The sequence below is a fragment of the Crocodylus porosus genome, unplaced genomic scaffold (assembly GCF_001723895.1).
Source record: "Crocodylus porosus isolate Cpor-Errol unplaced genomic scaffold, CroPor_comp1, whole genome shotgun sequence".
NCBI lineage: Eukaryota > Metazoa > Chordata > Crocodylia > Crocodylidae > Crocodylus > Crocodylus porosus.
In genome coordinates, this window is record NW_017728943.1 from 52,244,990 (window position 1) to 52,262,032 (window position 17,043).

The 17,043-nt window shown below is 40.5% G+C and overlaps 1 protein-coding gene and 1 long non-coding RNA gene across 3 annotated transcripts in view; both read right to left on the reverse strand.

The window, feature by feature from the left end:
* Window positions 1-4,078, reverse strand: part of LOC109319634 — a 15,781-nt gene extending 11,703 nt beyond the window's left edge. The window contains exon 1 of the long non-coding RNA XR_002103569.1: window positions 4,026-4,078. This is a non-coding gene — a long non-coding RNA (uncharacterized LOC109319634). The remainder of the gene's footprint in view (window positions 1-4,025) is intronic.
* The window catches only part of TTC7A (tetratricopeptide repeat domain 7A), a 246,883-nt gene that overhangs the window by 101,090 nt on the left and 128,750 nt on the right, over window positions 1-17,043 (reverse strand). The window lies entirely within an intron of this gene.

Here is a 17,043-nt window from a genome sequence, read left to right on the forward strand (position 1 = left end):
GTCACTCCTGGCAGTGCTCGGGGGAACAGGGACTCCCCCAATGCCTGACTAGTTTGTAAATGGCCACTAAATCCCCCCTCAGCCTTCTCTTGTGGAGGCTGAACAGGTTCAGGTCCCGTAGCCTGTCCTCGTAGGGCCTGCCCTGCTGCCCCCGAACATGCAAGTGGCCTCCTCTGGACCCTCTCCATGTTGTCCACATCCCTCCTGAAGTGCAGCGCCCAGAAGTTGACACAGTACTCCAATTGCGTGGGAAGACTGCAGAACAGGTCCCATGCACTAAGCTGGTAGAAGATGTGGTTAGATATACCTGCCGTCATGGGATGCGAGGCTGTGGAAAAACCCAGGCTACGGGCCCTGGATTTCAGGAAGGAATGGCAGAGCCTGTGAGCAATGTGTGTCATACTGAGTTGACACTAACCAGTTTTGCTAAACAAGAAAAGCCCAGAAGAAATGTACTGACCTGCTTCTGCTGTTAGGGGCTATATTTGACCTACCAGCTGGAAAGATGACTCACTGGCTCAGTGTGCAGGTCAGCACAACAAGCCAAAGACATCCCTGTAGTATAAGCGGGTATGCCCACGCTGGCTTAATCGAACTAACCTGGGTAACAACACCAGGGAGCTATAGCCACACAAACTTTAGTATAAACATGCAGTCGCGCATGTACCTAAAGTCCCTGAAGGCTTTGTACTTTGGTTGCTAAGCACAAGCTAAAGCCCACGTTCCCAGGTCTTCATTGCCATCATAGCATGTGCTGGTGAGATTAAGCACGTATAGGCCTGTTAGCAGTGCTGCAATCACATCTTCGTTTTGCTGGGCAGAAGGCCCTACCGCCTCGATAATATAAATATTGAAACCATCACAGTGTAGGGCCTTCCTTTCACTGTGGCATTTTTTATTTTGACAGACACCATTAACTGCAGCCTTACTGAAGTTCATTGGAAACAAGTAGGGGGATTTTGCTTTCTTGCAACAAATGCAAACAAAACAAAATGAACAATAAAAAACATCCCCCGCACACAAACCTCAAATCATCCTCTCTACTCTTAAATTTCCCAACTACAGCACAGTAGCTCACAAAGCTCTGTACTGTTCATCTGAACAGTAATGCAGTTTTGAATCATAGGCTTACATATTTTAAGGCATAATTTCATCTCTCAACCATTACTAAGGCTGTGACTTCCACTGTTACAGAAGTGACTCTAGCAGGTGCAGATGACACCATACAGACAAGCTGAGATGCTGCTCTTCAATAACAGACAGAAATCAATTTGCTGTTTCTTAATTGTCAGATGTACTTAACATATGTAGGCAAGGTCTGACAGTTAAAAATAAACTGAAAGGGATGAAAAACACACCCTTAATGTTAAGAGGAATCCAAGGCTTATTTAGCCCAAAATTGGATTAATTTTCTGCAGTGCTTTTTACATCCATTTCCATCACATTGTGACAGCACTGTTGGATGTGCTATGAAAAGACAACATTGTATCATAACTCTCTAATAGTGCCCATGTAAAAACAAACATCCTTTTATGAAAATATGCTGTTATTAGGTTTAAACTTTTAAAAGTGCCAGTATCTGGCCTTTTTTCCACCAATTCCCTGAAAATATGCCTACAAAGAAAACTGTAAATACAATCTAAATGTCAAATAGAATAGACACAGGCTGTCCTGTTTGTCTGCACTGGAGTAGCATATACCAGATGAGGGGATTAGTTTGCTCAGATTTACTTACAGGTTCTTCACTCACAAAATTACTGGTTTTATTAGGAAAAATGAGTCAGTAGCTAGCAACCACTGACCTTTTAAGTCTTTTATCCTATAATGCTTTATAAACTGCATGGTTGCAAAGTACAGATCAAGCTGGTAAGACTGGTGCAGGTACAGTGAACTGAGCATACTAGGCCAGATGCTTAGCCAACAAACACTGATGCATCTCCACTGAAGTCATCGATTTACACCAACTAAGGAATGTGGCAGTCTAGCTTTAAGTCAGTGAAACTCAGGCAGGCTGTCTTCACCTCCTTCAAAGCTAACATGTATTAGATAAATTCAGCAGGGTCAACACAGTGGGAGCTGCTGTGGTAGCTAACTCTCTGCTTATCGATTCATATAAATCCTGAAAATGAATAGCTTATCTCCCACAAATTTAAAGAGATGTTCCATCTGAAACATACCCCTTGGATTTGCTGGAGGAGAGGGAGGGAGGAATAGCTCCACTTTCTTGTCTATGCTTCAATTTTATTTTTCAGTTGCAGAATTAGTCATGAAGAAAAGAAAAAGCAAGCAGCAAGCCCTAACCTCTTTCACATTGGTAAACTTTATACTTCCCTTTTTCCTTTGCAGAGGGAGACCTACTGTGGAAATGCCTGATCTGTAAGGGACTACTGACTGACTAGCTAAGACACTTTGCAGCAGATCTGCAAGGTGTCTGAGGTCAAATCCAGCATTTTTAAATCTAATCCAAGACGAGAGATGGAACTTCACATGCAGCACTACAGCTTCGCTGACATGACATTCTGAGATCCTCTTTTTATTTCACATGCACCGTTAGCCAAGTGCAAGGTTCTCAACCAACAATAGGGCTTCAGAACAGACTGTAACAAGAAGAGATCAGAAATGTACATTTGTATCCCATGCTTTGGGGTCAGACAGTGGTGCACACTGATTTTTCCTTTAAATAAAAGTTCAAAGAGGAGGAAGAGATATCAAAGTATAAAAAAACCCATTATTTGTGTTTAAGAAAAAGAATGCACTCTCATTAAGGATGCCCAGAAGGCCCCTGGTATTTAAACGGGTTTATTTTCAATCTAGATAACACCCAGGGTACTATGGTTTCAAATCACATGATTTAACAGCTTTCCTTCTGAAAACATGTGTTAAAGCACAGGTGCATTCTTTGATCCTTTCCCCACCACAGCGTCAAGGTATCACAATTTCATGTCCTTTCATCACAGGCCGGAGTATCCTCTAACAATGGCAATTTCCATGGGCACGGTGCAGCACTTTTTACTCTCTCAGATACCATAGAAGCTGAAGGCATTAGTCCTTCATAGGATCAGGCTCTCAATTGACTTCACTGGTAGATTTGCCAGAGGAGGGCTAAACAGAGCTTCTTATTATATATGTAATATTTGCTAGTATGATTAATTTCTTCAGAGAATTCTGCTTAGAGACTATACAGTTCAAACATGTATGGTATGCTTGAAACTTGACATTTTGGAACACATTCTCAATGCCAAGATACACTACTTGAAGAACCAACGCTTTCCTTTTTTCTCCACAGAAGATACATGTAGCAGACAAAATCTTGATGTAGACAAACACAGGTCCCTCTTTTTAAAAAACTATTAAAATAGAATTTTAAGATTAAGGTTCTTTATTCTTGAATAGATATCATTTACTTCATTTTAAATCTAGGAGCTGCTTAAAATGATTGTCTGTCATTTAACATAGGATTAAAATAATGGCTTCCTTTGGCCTTAATGGAAAAAAAGCAGAGTTGTAATCCTTTTTTAAATAGTTAGTTGACCATCAAAACACAGTGGGAGGTGATTTTAAGCAGAATGGAAATGGACAGTCTTGATAAGAAAAAGTCACATGTGGAAAAACTTTATGTGGAAAAGCAAGTGAATGGTACAAATGGTAATAACAGGCTTTTTTTTATTTACTAGACTTTTGCCAACTTGCAGGAATAAATTATGCTACAGTTAAAGCCTTAATAGCTGGGGCAGAGCAAAGAAAACATTTTAAGGTCAATTTACCAACGAATAAGTTATTAGAAGAAAAGAGAGTAATTTTACAGTATTATGATCAGCAGATTAATGCAACTGTATTTAAATTTGTTAAAATCCCTTGGTTCTAACATGCGACTCAGTCATGAGCAGCACTATGTGCCACGCAAAGAAATAAAAGCAGAGTAAGGTGCCCTCTTACTGTTCTGCATAAAGTATCAACACAGATTACATGCACAGAGGAAAAGAGTAAAGATTTTAGGAAAGTAGGGCTAGGGGAGACCTCATGACGTCATCTGGTCCAGCTCCCTGCTCAAGGCAAGAACATCCCTGACTGAACCATCAAATGTTACAAATGTCTGTGTAACCTGCCCTTGAGTATTTCCAGAGATGCAGATGCCAGAGCTTCTCTAGATGACCTGTTCCAATGCTTGACCACCTTCATAGTCAGAAAGTTCTTCCTGATTTCCTACCTGAATTTCAGCTGCTGTAGTTTGAGGCCATTGCTACAAGAACTAGTCCTGTTCCCTGTGGCCACAGAAAAAGGCCACCTTCGTTCTCTTAACAATTGGTCTCCAGGTATTTGAACTTTTATCAAATCCCACCCATTAGCCTTTCCTTCTCCAGATTAAACAAGACTAGTTCTTTCAGCCTCATGGGTCTGCTTGTTCTATGCAGGTGAGCAGGGAGCAAGTGGGCAAAACCTGATCTTCACTTCCCTATTGAGCTGGCCAGTACAGCTTAGGGAAAGAAAAAGTAAACTGAGCCATGCAAAGGGTTCAAAGAGTTTACTATTCCATAAAGATAACAGAAACAAAATGATCTCAAATTACTCCTATGGTAATACAACTATGCACTGTCCCATAAGCAGGGTTTGGTGCACCTCCAAAATTTAGCTCCCAGGTGCTTATTCACATCCTTCATCAACTTGAATGGGAATTTTGCCTGAATATGCACTGAGTAGTACTCCAGGATCTAGCCTACTGTGCTGATTAAGGACTACTGCACACTGTGTATTTGTGGCCAATTCCTAACCATGGTACTAGGCACAGCCAGGCCACTACAGGAGATGTATTTGCTTGCATGAGGAAGCCTAGCAGGATTTAACCCTGGAGAACTTAAAGACAGGAGCGTGACCTTCAGCACAGTTTTATCAAGGAATACAGACTGAACCAAGAAATTCAGCTTTGTGGGATGCCGCATGACACTACTAAAGGCAATAGTCAGTGCATTTGTTAATGGCACCCCTCAGTTTTTATCAGTCTTTTTTCTTGTTCTTTTTGCCTCCTCCACAATACAAGAGATGTAAATATAGGAGAACCCTGATATAATCAAAGGTCTTTTTATTATAACTTCTCCATTTCTACCCAAAGCTTTAAGTTTTACATCTCAGGACAATCCAGGGATAAAACCAACCATTCATTCATGGTCTTGGCCTGGGATTTTTATTGCTGTTCTGTCTTCCAGGTTAATTTTTCTGATGCAAATAGTATTTAGATGCATCATATATTTCACTCACACAGGTTTAATGGTGCAAGTCAGGCCACATCTTCCAGTTCTACATATTCCAAACTGTTAACTGCTCTGCATAAAATGTTGCTTTTTCACCTTAAGAAATGAATATTCATTTATAATTCTGCATTTAAAATTAGACGGTGGAAATCAGACACACAAAGTCACCTTTGCAGAGCAGTTATTCCACAGAACTCATCAAGTCATTTCCCTTCCTTGCAGAAGACAAAACCTAAAAAACACTTAGTGTTTCAAATGCAGTAGGTCTCTTAGTCTCAAAGATATTGTTTCTGCAGAAGCCTTGTTAGCAGAGGCTGCCATGGGAATGAGCTGAACCAAGGCATCCTGTGTACCTTGCCTGTATCTCCTCCCTAGCTAGACCTCCTTGATCTGTGGTTGGCACAGACTGTGCACCACTATGCCCTCCCAAGTCCCTTGAGGGAACACTGCCTTCCACTGACAGAAACATGAAGAACCAGCCACAACAAAGGGCACAAGGTGGTAAGTGTGGACCTATCAGTTGTCTCAATCAACCCAGAGGAAGATATCCAGAGGACTGGGACCCTTTGACGTTCTCACAGGCATCTATGACCAGACTATGAAAATCCCTACACCTGGGCCCAGTCTAGACTTGAAACTTGTGTCAGCCAAGCCTTGACATTAGGAAAATGAAAACAAAAAGTTAACGTGCCTATCCAGCAGATCTATGACTATACAACCAAGCCTTCTGTAGAGATCCAAGTTATATCACCGGGGGCGGGAAGAGCTATAGCAAAAGAATTCCTTCTGCTGGAAGAAGATGCTGCTCTGTGAGGGGGGACTCTGTCAATGTAGCCATATAGCTAAAGCTTTGTACAGCGACTAGCCTGGGTCTATTCTCCCAAAGCAGCCAGACCATAGCTGTTGAGAGTTCAAAACAGCAGTAAATCAAGGCCTTACAGCACCCCAACCCCTTTCACAACCAGTCCATATAGGGGACAACAGCCAGAAGGAAGCTTCTCAGCCTCTTGACAGCCTTCACTGAGCTCTAGCTATCTCTTTCTTCCATCCTGTCCTCTCTCTTTTTTTGCCATCTCCTTCCCCCTGTCTTTGTTCCTACTCCCTTATTCCCCCAATTCCTTCTCTCTATCCTGAGGCCAAATGACCCCACTTTCTGCTGAGAACCAAGACTTTGTTAGAAAAATAAAGTAAACAGAAGAAGAGTCAAATAAAGACTAATAAGCCTTGTAACATCATTTCCCTGATCACTGCCCACACTCACTCTGGTGAAATAATGCTATTATGGAGTGTCAGGGTGGCAGAATCTAGCTTTTTTCTTTGTATGCCCCTCTGTCTGATTCTCCTCTCTTCATATCTTACACTCTTTGAGATGGAGACAGTGCCTAGTATGTTTTGGGTATGACCATAAAAGTAATAAGTCCAGGGAGTCTAACAGCTGAATATGTCATGAACCCAACTGTTAGCTGGTGATGGCAAATAAAGGGTACAAATACGTGGGAGATGCCACTACAAGGCTGTTGTATTATTACAGCTGTTATGGAACTGTACAAAGTTCAACCCACTTGAGAAAATGTAATAGAACAAATAAATTAACACAGATGAAGCCTATAACCTACTTCCTGCATTCAGTAATCTGATGACTAATCTATGAAAATGGAAAGGCAAAAAGTTCAGAAATTCATTTATTATCTTAAAAAGACTTATCCAGCAAACTTGAAATCCTAGCTGGTTTCTCTAATTTTAGTATCTATTATAGGATTTAGTGCTATGGATTCCTTAGGAAAAAAATGTTCTTTCCAGCTATCACACAGAAGAGATGAATTCAGCAATAGCTGACCAGCTTTCCTTAATACTAAAGATTAAATTACTTTTATGTGGGGCTTTTAAGATTACATGTGTCCCATTAGGTTTATCCTTTTTTTAATACCCACCCATCCTTCTTTGCCTCTATTAACGTATTTTAAATGAAATGTAAAACCAAGGTTAATAAAAAGTCCATAGCAAGGTTTGCAAGAATAGCTGTACTAGTTCTAGTATCATGGTCATACTCCAATTCATGTGATTAAATTCTATCTCTCTAAATTACTTCTGTGTAGGTCCTATACTAAAGAATATTCTTCTTTACTTCATATCCCAAATTGCAGTGTCATGTTACTGTACCCTGTTAAGGAGCTGTTGTAGTCTTCCTCAGGATGGACGTCACTCCAGTGGTGTACAAAGGGTTTCCTAGGCATTCCACACCACTACAAGAATGGCAAAGGGCTCAGAGCTCCTCAGGCACCAGCTACTATCAAAATGCTCGGTGCCACCATGATAGTAGGGTTCCTCCTCTCTTTGTGCAAAAACAGAGGAAATTCTGTCTCCTGATTACTGGCACAGTGCAAGTCCACCTCTGACAGAAGCCACACTAGGGATCCTACGTTCCCATGGATGGAAACCCAGCTTGATGAGAATGTGTGCATGTTTCAATTACCTGCTTTGACAAGCTAAGACCATTTTTGCTCTCCTTTCCCACTGTCCTCACCTCTCTTGCCTAGGCTATCTTCACAGAAATGTTGACATCCACTGGCTGGGAGCAACTGAAGGCTAGAAGCTAGAGCTGGTAAGAGAACTAGAGGGGTATGTCTACCCAGATGTGATAAGATGCATGATTATAGTAATGAGGCTCACAGGATGAGGACTTCAGGTTCTTTTCCCAGGTGCACAGGGAATAAGAGGAAGAAAGTGGCTAGGCAAGGACAATTATGGTTAAGTCAAAAGCAAGAGGAATCAAGGGAAAGAATGCAAATGATGAGAATCTAACTAAAGTTGCCAAACAAACCTAGGAAGATACACAGAGTACTGACTAATGTGAGCTTTTAACTTACTTCAGCACATGCAGGACTGTCTTTAAAAGGTCTTGCTCTTTATGCTATCCTAGTTTGACAGTAGGAATGTTCTTCAGTAAAGGGTACTGGATCGTTGTATTATGGAATATTAACTGTTTCCGCCATTCAGTAACTAGATTTGTTTTTTCACGGCTGGGCTTTCATGGGAAGCTAAAGAAATCAGGCACGTAGATCCCAAGGAATAAGAACAGGAAACCAGCTATCACTGATTAGCTACGCTGAACATTCCAGCCTTAACAAATTAATATTTGCAAATTAAGAATGAAGTTGCATGGTGCACATAGACTATACTAACTCTGTGGAATGTTAAGCGGTGTTAAAGTTGGAACGCACTGTGAGCAGTTACTTATTAAAGGTTAATATCATTTCTTACCATTACAGCTGACCTGCCACTAGAGAGCGAGTGACTAGTAGTGAGCAGGGCATGGCTACAAGCCAGGACACCTGGGCTCTATCCCTGCTCTGGATGGGGAGGAGGTACAGCTAAGAGTGGTGCATCCTGGGATGCTGGAGGACTGCACACAGCTCTTTTATCTCTGTGGAGCAGACTGAATTTACTCTAACATGAAACAGGTAGCATGGCCCAGAGTTAATACCTCGCCTGAAGTGGGGCAACTTGGAGGTACTCAGATAACACTTAAAAGGAATTAACAAGTTTTAAGTTTGGATGTTTGCATTTTAAGTAACCTTAGTATGGTTTAAGTGTAACCCTCAGTCGGCCAAACTGCCTGCCAACTGGGCCACCTCACTCACATTATCATTCATTCTAGATATTATTCTTCTGCCTCAGGTTAGAGAAAAAATGTAACTAAAACAATGGGATAATCTAATTAAGATAGGACACAGTGCACTGTACATCTCAAAGCAGGAAAACAAAGCTCACCACAGCTTTACACAAAAAACTTTGAAAATATAGTAGCAGCTACTAAAGTAACAGCACAAAGCTGATAACTAAACATATTTCATGCTCCGCTCATTGGAAATATTCCTTCATTAGCTAGTAACTTTGTTTTGTTACTATAGTTACATTCATTACAAGTGGCCTTGACTAAGGCATGAGGTATTTGTTATATAAAACCTTTATTCAATTGCAGAGTTAAACTTCAGAAATTACCAGGTTCATACTCCATCCTCCTTTTATTTTCCACAGAAAACAAGGCCCTCTAACACCCAATAATAGTTTAGTGATTATTTACAAAGATAATAACAGCATTATTTTTAAGTACTGAACTAAATGCAGTTCAGAACATATACACATTGACAGTTCCTTCCCAATGGAGTTAAGTAGATAGACAAGGCAGAAAACTAAGTAAAAAACCTGCCTGAAGTTTAAATCTTTAACAGTGGCAGCTATCTGCAAGGGATGCTGGTCACAGGCTTCTAGTCGTATCTTTTATAAGATTTACTTGTATTCCATTGTCATAAGACCTGACACAGGAAAATCTATCCCTTCTTGTACCCTGACAGTTTTCTTCAGTGCAGCATTTTTCTTGCTTGGGACTAAGCCAATAGCCAGTGATTTTTCTGCTACGGCATTGCTGCAGAGCTGTTCAATTAATTGCTGCAATGACAGATGCAGTCATAAGCCATGTTCCTGAGCCTTAAGTAATCAAAAAGCTGCAGAAAACTGAGATAGTGTGTGTGTGTGTTTGTTTCCCCTTTTTCCTGCCCTCGGCAAGGACATGTTGTACTACTCCCAGAGTTGCCTATTGTCTGTAGGGTTAATTATTAGAGTTTTCACAACAACTGGCAGATTTTATTGTAAGGGTCTATACAAGATCCTGACTTTATGGACAACAGACAAGCATTACACTTAACAGAAAAAATCTATGACAGAAATTTGCACCTATTCTTACAACATCTTGAAGCCTGCTAAGCCAAGATGACCTTCATTATGTTTTCTGTGGTGCACAGTTCACATGCAACTTTGTGTCATCGGTCCTTCACTGTAGTAACAGTTCTCTACATGAACTGTATTGTCTTCACTCCTAAGACCTAAACCTATTTATTGTTACACCTCTGCAGTCAATCACCTATGCTACAAAGACAAAAAGCATATACATGCATGAGATCAGGAATGCAGTTTGTGAATGATGTCTCTCTTCTTCCATGGTGATTCAGTCTGTTTATTGTACTCTTCCATAAACAGCATTGGAAACAGTGGAGGGAAAGGGAGAGAAAGCCTCAGTTACTATACTGCTCACATTTGGGATTCTTAGATTCAAGGTGCATGTTGTTATACTTTATAAAAATTAGCCATTGGCTCAGACAGGTGCAGGACCCTGGTTTGACAAGATAAGCAGAAATATATGCAAGTGTGTGAAAAATTGAGATCATGTCCTGAAAGTTTGCCAGACATTTTGGCATAGAAATGAAAGTGGTCTGAATCAACACAAAGTGCACATTTCTAAATGAAATGACATTTTGGAAAAAAATAAAATAGAAATAAAAATGTGTCTTTAAAACTAGTTTTGACCCTTTTAGGCACTTGGAGAGACTGTTGTTATAGATCTGGCTAGCCAAATAAACCCCCTCAACTTAAGACACCAAACTTATTTTAGAAAAACACCAACATTTCCTGTGTGAATTTTAATCTGAAGAGCAAAACTGAACTAGTTGGAAGACAGTCCAACAATTTCTCATTTAGACAGTGTCTTTCGCAGGGCATGCGGAATACAATGGAAGCAACCTTAGGCAGTAGATATATGGTGTTTTAAAATGATGCTCCTGTTCACTGTGGGTTTTTTAAAGCTCTGTAATCTAATGAAAAAAAATAATGAAAATTGTTTTCATTACTAAAAATAAGTATATACACAAAGCCGGCTTTGCCTGCTCTGCAGAAATTCTGTATTCTATAAAGCAAAGCTGCTTCTTTAATTTTGGATGTGGTTTGCGTCTTCAAAGCCTCTGTAAATATAAAGCAAAGTAATTTGGCTCTTTGAAAAGGCTAGCAGGCATTTTTGGATCTGTGGACCAAATTCCACTGAAACAAATAGAGATGAGTTGTCATTAAGAAATGCACCTATAAATTCCTTTAGGCCTGGGTCTTTCAGATGAAGGCCTGAAAACAACCTGTTTTCTTGCAATCTCCTGCTGTGCTTCCCATGCATTCTAATACCTTAGCTAAAAAGGGGATACTTTTGTTCCACTGAAGTTCTCAGTGACATAATGCCCCCCTTCTCTCTGCGACACATGTTGTAAAGGGAGACCACACAGCTGGTTCTATAACCTTTGCAGTTTGCAGATGATAATTTGAATCCACGGTAATCATCAGAATATTGACAGCTCATGAGAGAAGTTGAGCACAGATCTCATGCAGCTAGATGAGCAAGTTTCAGCCTCAACTAAATTGATTTACCCTCTATTATCCCTGGATTGCTTGAGTCCATATGCTAAACACAGCAAATGTGTGACTTTTAGGTGTTAAGGGAATAAAGGAAAGTGTAAATCATGCTGAGTGAAACCTCTATAGGTAGAAGCACCTCAATGCAGGTAAGCTACTAAATGAATTGAAAATAAAAAAATTTGATTCCAATTGGCATTTCAGAACCTGCTACATCTAGCTATCTTACAGAAGAAGTGGCATTGCCAGCAGCACTGAAGACTAAATGAGTTTCATCTGCTTTAATAACAGGATTACAATCGTAAGAATCATCCTGTCTAATTTTAAATAACATTTCAAGATAGGAGCATAATTCAATGTGAACCTAGGATCATATTTAGAACAGTGTGTGAAAAATCCTTAATACCAATTAATACAAATATGTTTGTTGGGTTATAACCAGAACCATAAGCAGTCCTTGCATTCAGATTGCTGTAATTTACAGCTCCAATGGTAAGTCAGAGTTGCATCTTTAAGTAATCAGTAATAAAAATCATGGGCCCAAATTCTTCAGACCTTATGCTGGTGGTGAAAAAAAAACCAAAACAGAAATTGTGCTGTAGACTCTGGAATAAGTTAGTCCTTTCCCAGGGCATGGGGTCAGACTTGGTGATCTGTTCAGGTCCCTTCCAACCCTAGAAACTATGAAACTTTCCCTAGTAAGGAAAGGAGCTCTACATGACCATGATTTTGACTGATACAAGAAGCGCTCCAAATGGCTCCAGCCTCTGCAGAGCTCCAATATCTACTCTCATTTTACATTTACAAATAGCCTGATTGTTCCAAAGTTAGACATTAGTTTTACTGAAGGATACCATATTAGTACTTTGGAACCATGCATATTTTGTTTTTTTCCCAGTAAATAGCATAGGGCTATTTAAGCACTTCATCCAGAAGCATGAAATGGACCACACAGGAATGGTGCAGCTCAACACGAAACAAAGTAAGGTGCACAATATCTGTACTGGGACTCTCTCTCAAGACTAGCAAGACTCCTGCATCTCTCCTGGGTTTCCCACAATGGAAGTGTTTTGGGTGTGGAGCATGACACTGAAAATTTGCAAATGAGGAGGGTAATGTAAAACATCTGATTGTTCCCCAAGGTGTGCATGCCAAATGCCAAGGGTTCAGCTAATAGGGACTGTGCACTCTGCCAAATAAGACTATAGGAATAATGGCATTCCTACCGCAAGATTGCCATCAGTGAGGGGAAAACACCTTATGCGAATACAGCAGGACACGACTTACTGATGATTTATCTGTGCTATGGATCATTTGAACATATCCTTCTTGAAAGGTTTTTGCAGTCTGTGTTGAGCCATGTGGTTCCTAATTAGGAGGTATTAGGAGTAGTCTCTGAGCTAGCCAAGTTAACTTGAAACTAGCTATGTCCTTGCAAGCAGTAAACACTGTGGTATAGCTAGACCTTACAGAAGATTCATTGTGAGAAAAATACAGTGCAAGAAAAAGGGCAGAATAAACTGAAGCCATCATAAATGCAAAGATGTTATACAAGAATGACCAGATAACATATTTCCACTGGGACTACGTTAATATGTCTCTACATCCTTGCACTTTAGATTTCAATACATCTACACATTGGTATGAGTAGCGAAACGTTTACTTGACATGCTGGCATCAGTGTTCTATCACTTTTCCAGGTGACAAATGCACACAAAGTAGAGGTCTTCCAATTCATTTTCTAGCTATAACTAGAAGTCCGGCCATTTGTGTATCATCTTAAACACAAGAAACACCGGACCGAATTATCTGCAGGTGCAAGAGAAGAAACTCCACTGATGCCAGTGAAGTTGCACCAATCCATGATGATACAGAATCCCTCTATCATATTTTTTGCTCTCCCCAGAGGTTTATGATAAATTCACTTGCTGAAATACATCCAAGGAGGGGCATTAAAGTGAATTAAAATGAACTGCAACATCTATTCTGTGTTGTGAAATATAGTACACTGGGAAATAAAGTCTGGATATCCTTATTTCCTAATATTTGCTGGCATCGTAGAAATACTTTATTGCAGCCTGTATTCTGATTGCAATGTTCCATTTGGCAAGAATTCTTTTCTAGCCCTACATTCTACTGGAAATTGAAATTAATATAGTTATCCCTATATGGATGCCTGTCTATACACCAGCGTTATTAAAAATGGCAGAAGAATGACCTGTCAACTAACTACTGCTCCTTCAGGTTGCTTCTGTAATGGCAAAGTACAAAGTATTTGCACATTTACAGAAAGTAAAACTGTTGTGAAATATTCACTTTTGGGATAAATTTTTCCATGCTGAGCTTCTGCTCCAAGCTGAAATTTTGAAAAGTCTGAATAAATAATTAAAAAAATAGTTCCCCTGCGCTCCTGTGGGATGCTCCATCTACCCCAGCATCTTGGCATTCACGAGCTACCTGGTGCCTTGAGGTACGTAGGGAAAACATGTGGGGCTGTGTCTATGTCTGAGTCACTGAATCTTTCCGTATCTCTCCAAATTGATTCGGAGGATTCCGATTCAATTTGGAGAGATTAAAGGGTCTCCGGATTCAGTTTGGATTTGGAGATTCAGGCACCAAATTGGGCCAAATCTCCACCAAATTGAATCATGGACCAAATCTTCACACAGCCCTAATAAGCCCCTGTGCTCATCCAAAACTCACACACACACAGATACCGATCACAATAAGCAAGGGTCATTTCTACAGTTTGTGGGTTAATGTGTTAAATTCTACAATATAATAAACAGAATTAAGCAATAGATGGATGAATACAACTACGATATATTTTATTAGACCAACTGAGTAGTTGGAAAAAAAGAAAAAAGGGGGTTGGGACTTGATGATCTGCTCAGGTCCTTTCTGACCCTACCAACTATGAAACTATAAGTTAGCCTTTTTCAAGAAAGAGGACAGTAAGCACAAAGGGAAAAAAACCCCCTCTTATTGTCCCCATTAGATAAATAGTTTTGTGCCTTTGTAGAGCAAAAAGCTTCAACTGGACATAGAAAAAAACCCCTCAGTGATGATCAGGGCAAGACGCTGGTAGGAAGGAAATTACATTGATTTGATCTCATTATCAACACCCCAGAAAATCATGCGTTAACTATACACCAAAGGGCTATTTGTGACCTACAAAGTTAAAACCGTCTTTTTCCAGGTGACTGCACCACCGTTTGACTTCACATGGAGTTGTTGAGGCTCCAACATACCTAAGCTCTTTTTGATTTGCTCCAAAATGCTCTCAAGATTTTTCTTCAAGTTTCAGAAAATTCACCATCATATAGCAAGTGGAAAACGCATACCATTTCTCCTGTCTTCCTGCAACAGGTGGGTAGAGCTAGCCCAAGGATATCAGTGAGGCTTGCTCAATTTCAAATTATGGGACATGCTTTCCTGACAGCACTGGTGACTGATGCTGTCTTTTAAACCTCTTCTACCCCCACCACAGTTCTTCTGTAAAAGTGACATGCATGCAGCCCCCATCTGCAGGGAAGATTTTACATAAACAGGGTAGGCCTTATTTATAAAGAATCTAGTTTCAAATGTAAATATTGCATCACAGGAAACTGCACATGGAGTGGACCCCTCAGTCACACTTTAAAATACTTTTGGAAGTATTTTATTGTAGTACAGTAAAAAAGCTCTACAGTCCACCAAGAGAGAATTCCCCAAAGGCAAGCACTGTGTAAGACAGCCTGTAACCACAAACCCTGGCAACAGGTGTCTGCTGAGGCAGAAGTAGAAGAGGTATGGGGTTGCTCTAGGTATAAGAAAAGCTTCCTATAGGCATACCAGGAGGCCCCCTAAATTAGAACAATGTTTAGTAGATCTACTGTATGCCAGGTATTGGTGGACTCCAATGAAATCAGTATGGGACACGTTCTTATTAATACATAAGGCAGAAAAAGAAACTAGAGGGGAGGAAGGGAAGGAAGGAGAACAGCAGAGCAAAACAAAATGGATTTGAAGAAAGTGTACCTGAGGGGAGTAGTAGATATGTTGGAGAGTAGGGCTAGAATTCAGAGTGACCATGACAAATTGGAGAATTGGGCCAAAAGAAATCTCTTGAAGTTCAACAAGGACAAGAGCAAAGTACGGCACTTAGGACAGAAAAATCCTATGTGCCAGTACAGGCAGAGGGCTGACTGGCTGGGCAGCAGCTCTGCAGAAAAGGACCTGGTGATTACAGAGGACAATAAGCTGAATACAAGCCAGCAGTGTGCCCTTGTTTCCAAGAAGGCTAATAGCATATTGGGCTGCATTAGTTGATATGTTGCCAGTATGTCCAGGGAAGTGATCCTTCCTATTCAGCATTGGTGAGGCCACATCTGGAGTACTGTGTCCAGTTCTGGGCCCCCCACTACAAAAAGGATGTGGAAAAATTGGAGAGAGTCCAGAGGAGGGCAACAAAAATGGGGACAGGGCTGGGGGGACATGACGTATGAGTACACACTGAGGAATTTGGGCTTATTTAGTCTAGAGACGAGAAGACTGAGATGGAATTTAACAGCAGCCTTCAACCACCTGAGGGTGGTTACAAAGAGGATGGAGCTAGACTGTTCTCAGTGGTGGCAGATGACAAAACAAGGAGCAACGGTCTCAAGTTGCAGCAAAGGAAGTCTAGGTTAGATATTAGGAAGAATTTTCTCACCAGGAGGGTCATAAAACACTGGAACAGGTTCCCCAGAGAGGTGGCAGAATCTCCCTTTTTGGAGGTTTGTAAAAACTGGCTGGAGAAAGCTTAGGCTAGGATAATCTAGTTAGGAATGGGGGTTGGACTAGATGACCTCCTGAGGTCACTTCCAACCCTCATTTTCTAGGATTCTATGAATAGACTGAGAGAATTGGTAAGGGAGATCCTACAGGAAGCTAGCCTCAGAGGGAAAGATGTTCAGAAAAGCTGGCAGTTTGTTTAAAAAACAATATTAAAGGCCCAACCTCAAACTATCCTAATGCAATGGAAAGATAAGAAGTGTAGTAGAGAGTGATTTGGCTAAATTATGAACTATTCAATGACCTGAGACATAAGAAGGAATTGTACAGGAAGAGGAAATTAGGCCAAATTATTGAAGATGAGTATAAAGGTACATATCAAGATAAAAATCAGAAAGACCACGTCACACAATGAAACACAGCTAGCAAGGGACAACAAAGGGGAAAAGGAACATTAGCAGCAAGAGGAAATCCAGGAATAGAATTAGTCCACTACTAGAAGGGAGGGGAAACTAGCAACGGGTGATAAGAAGGCCAAAACATCTAATATCTTTTCTTGCATAAGTCTTCACTAAGATGGCTACCTTTGATCAGATGGCTAATACAATCAACATATATGATACAGAGGACAAGAATACAGAATAGAATAGGAAAAGTACAGACTTTATAGAAAAGTTAGATGTTTTCAATCACTATGTAAGGAACAGGCTGAGGCTGCATGCTTCAGGACCATGGTTGTCATGGGTGACTTCAGTGACCCGGACATCTCGTGGGAGGATCACTCAGCAAAATTCGAGCGGTCGCAAAGCTT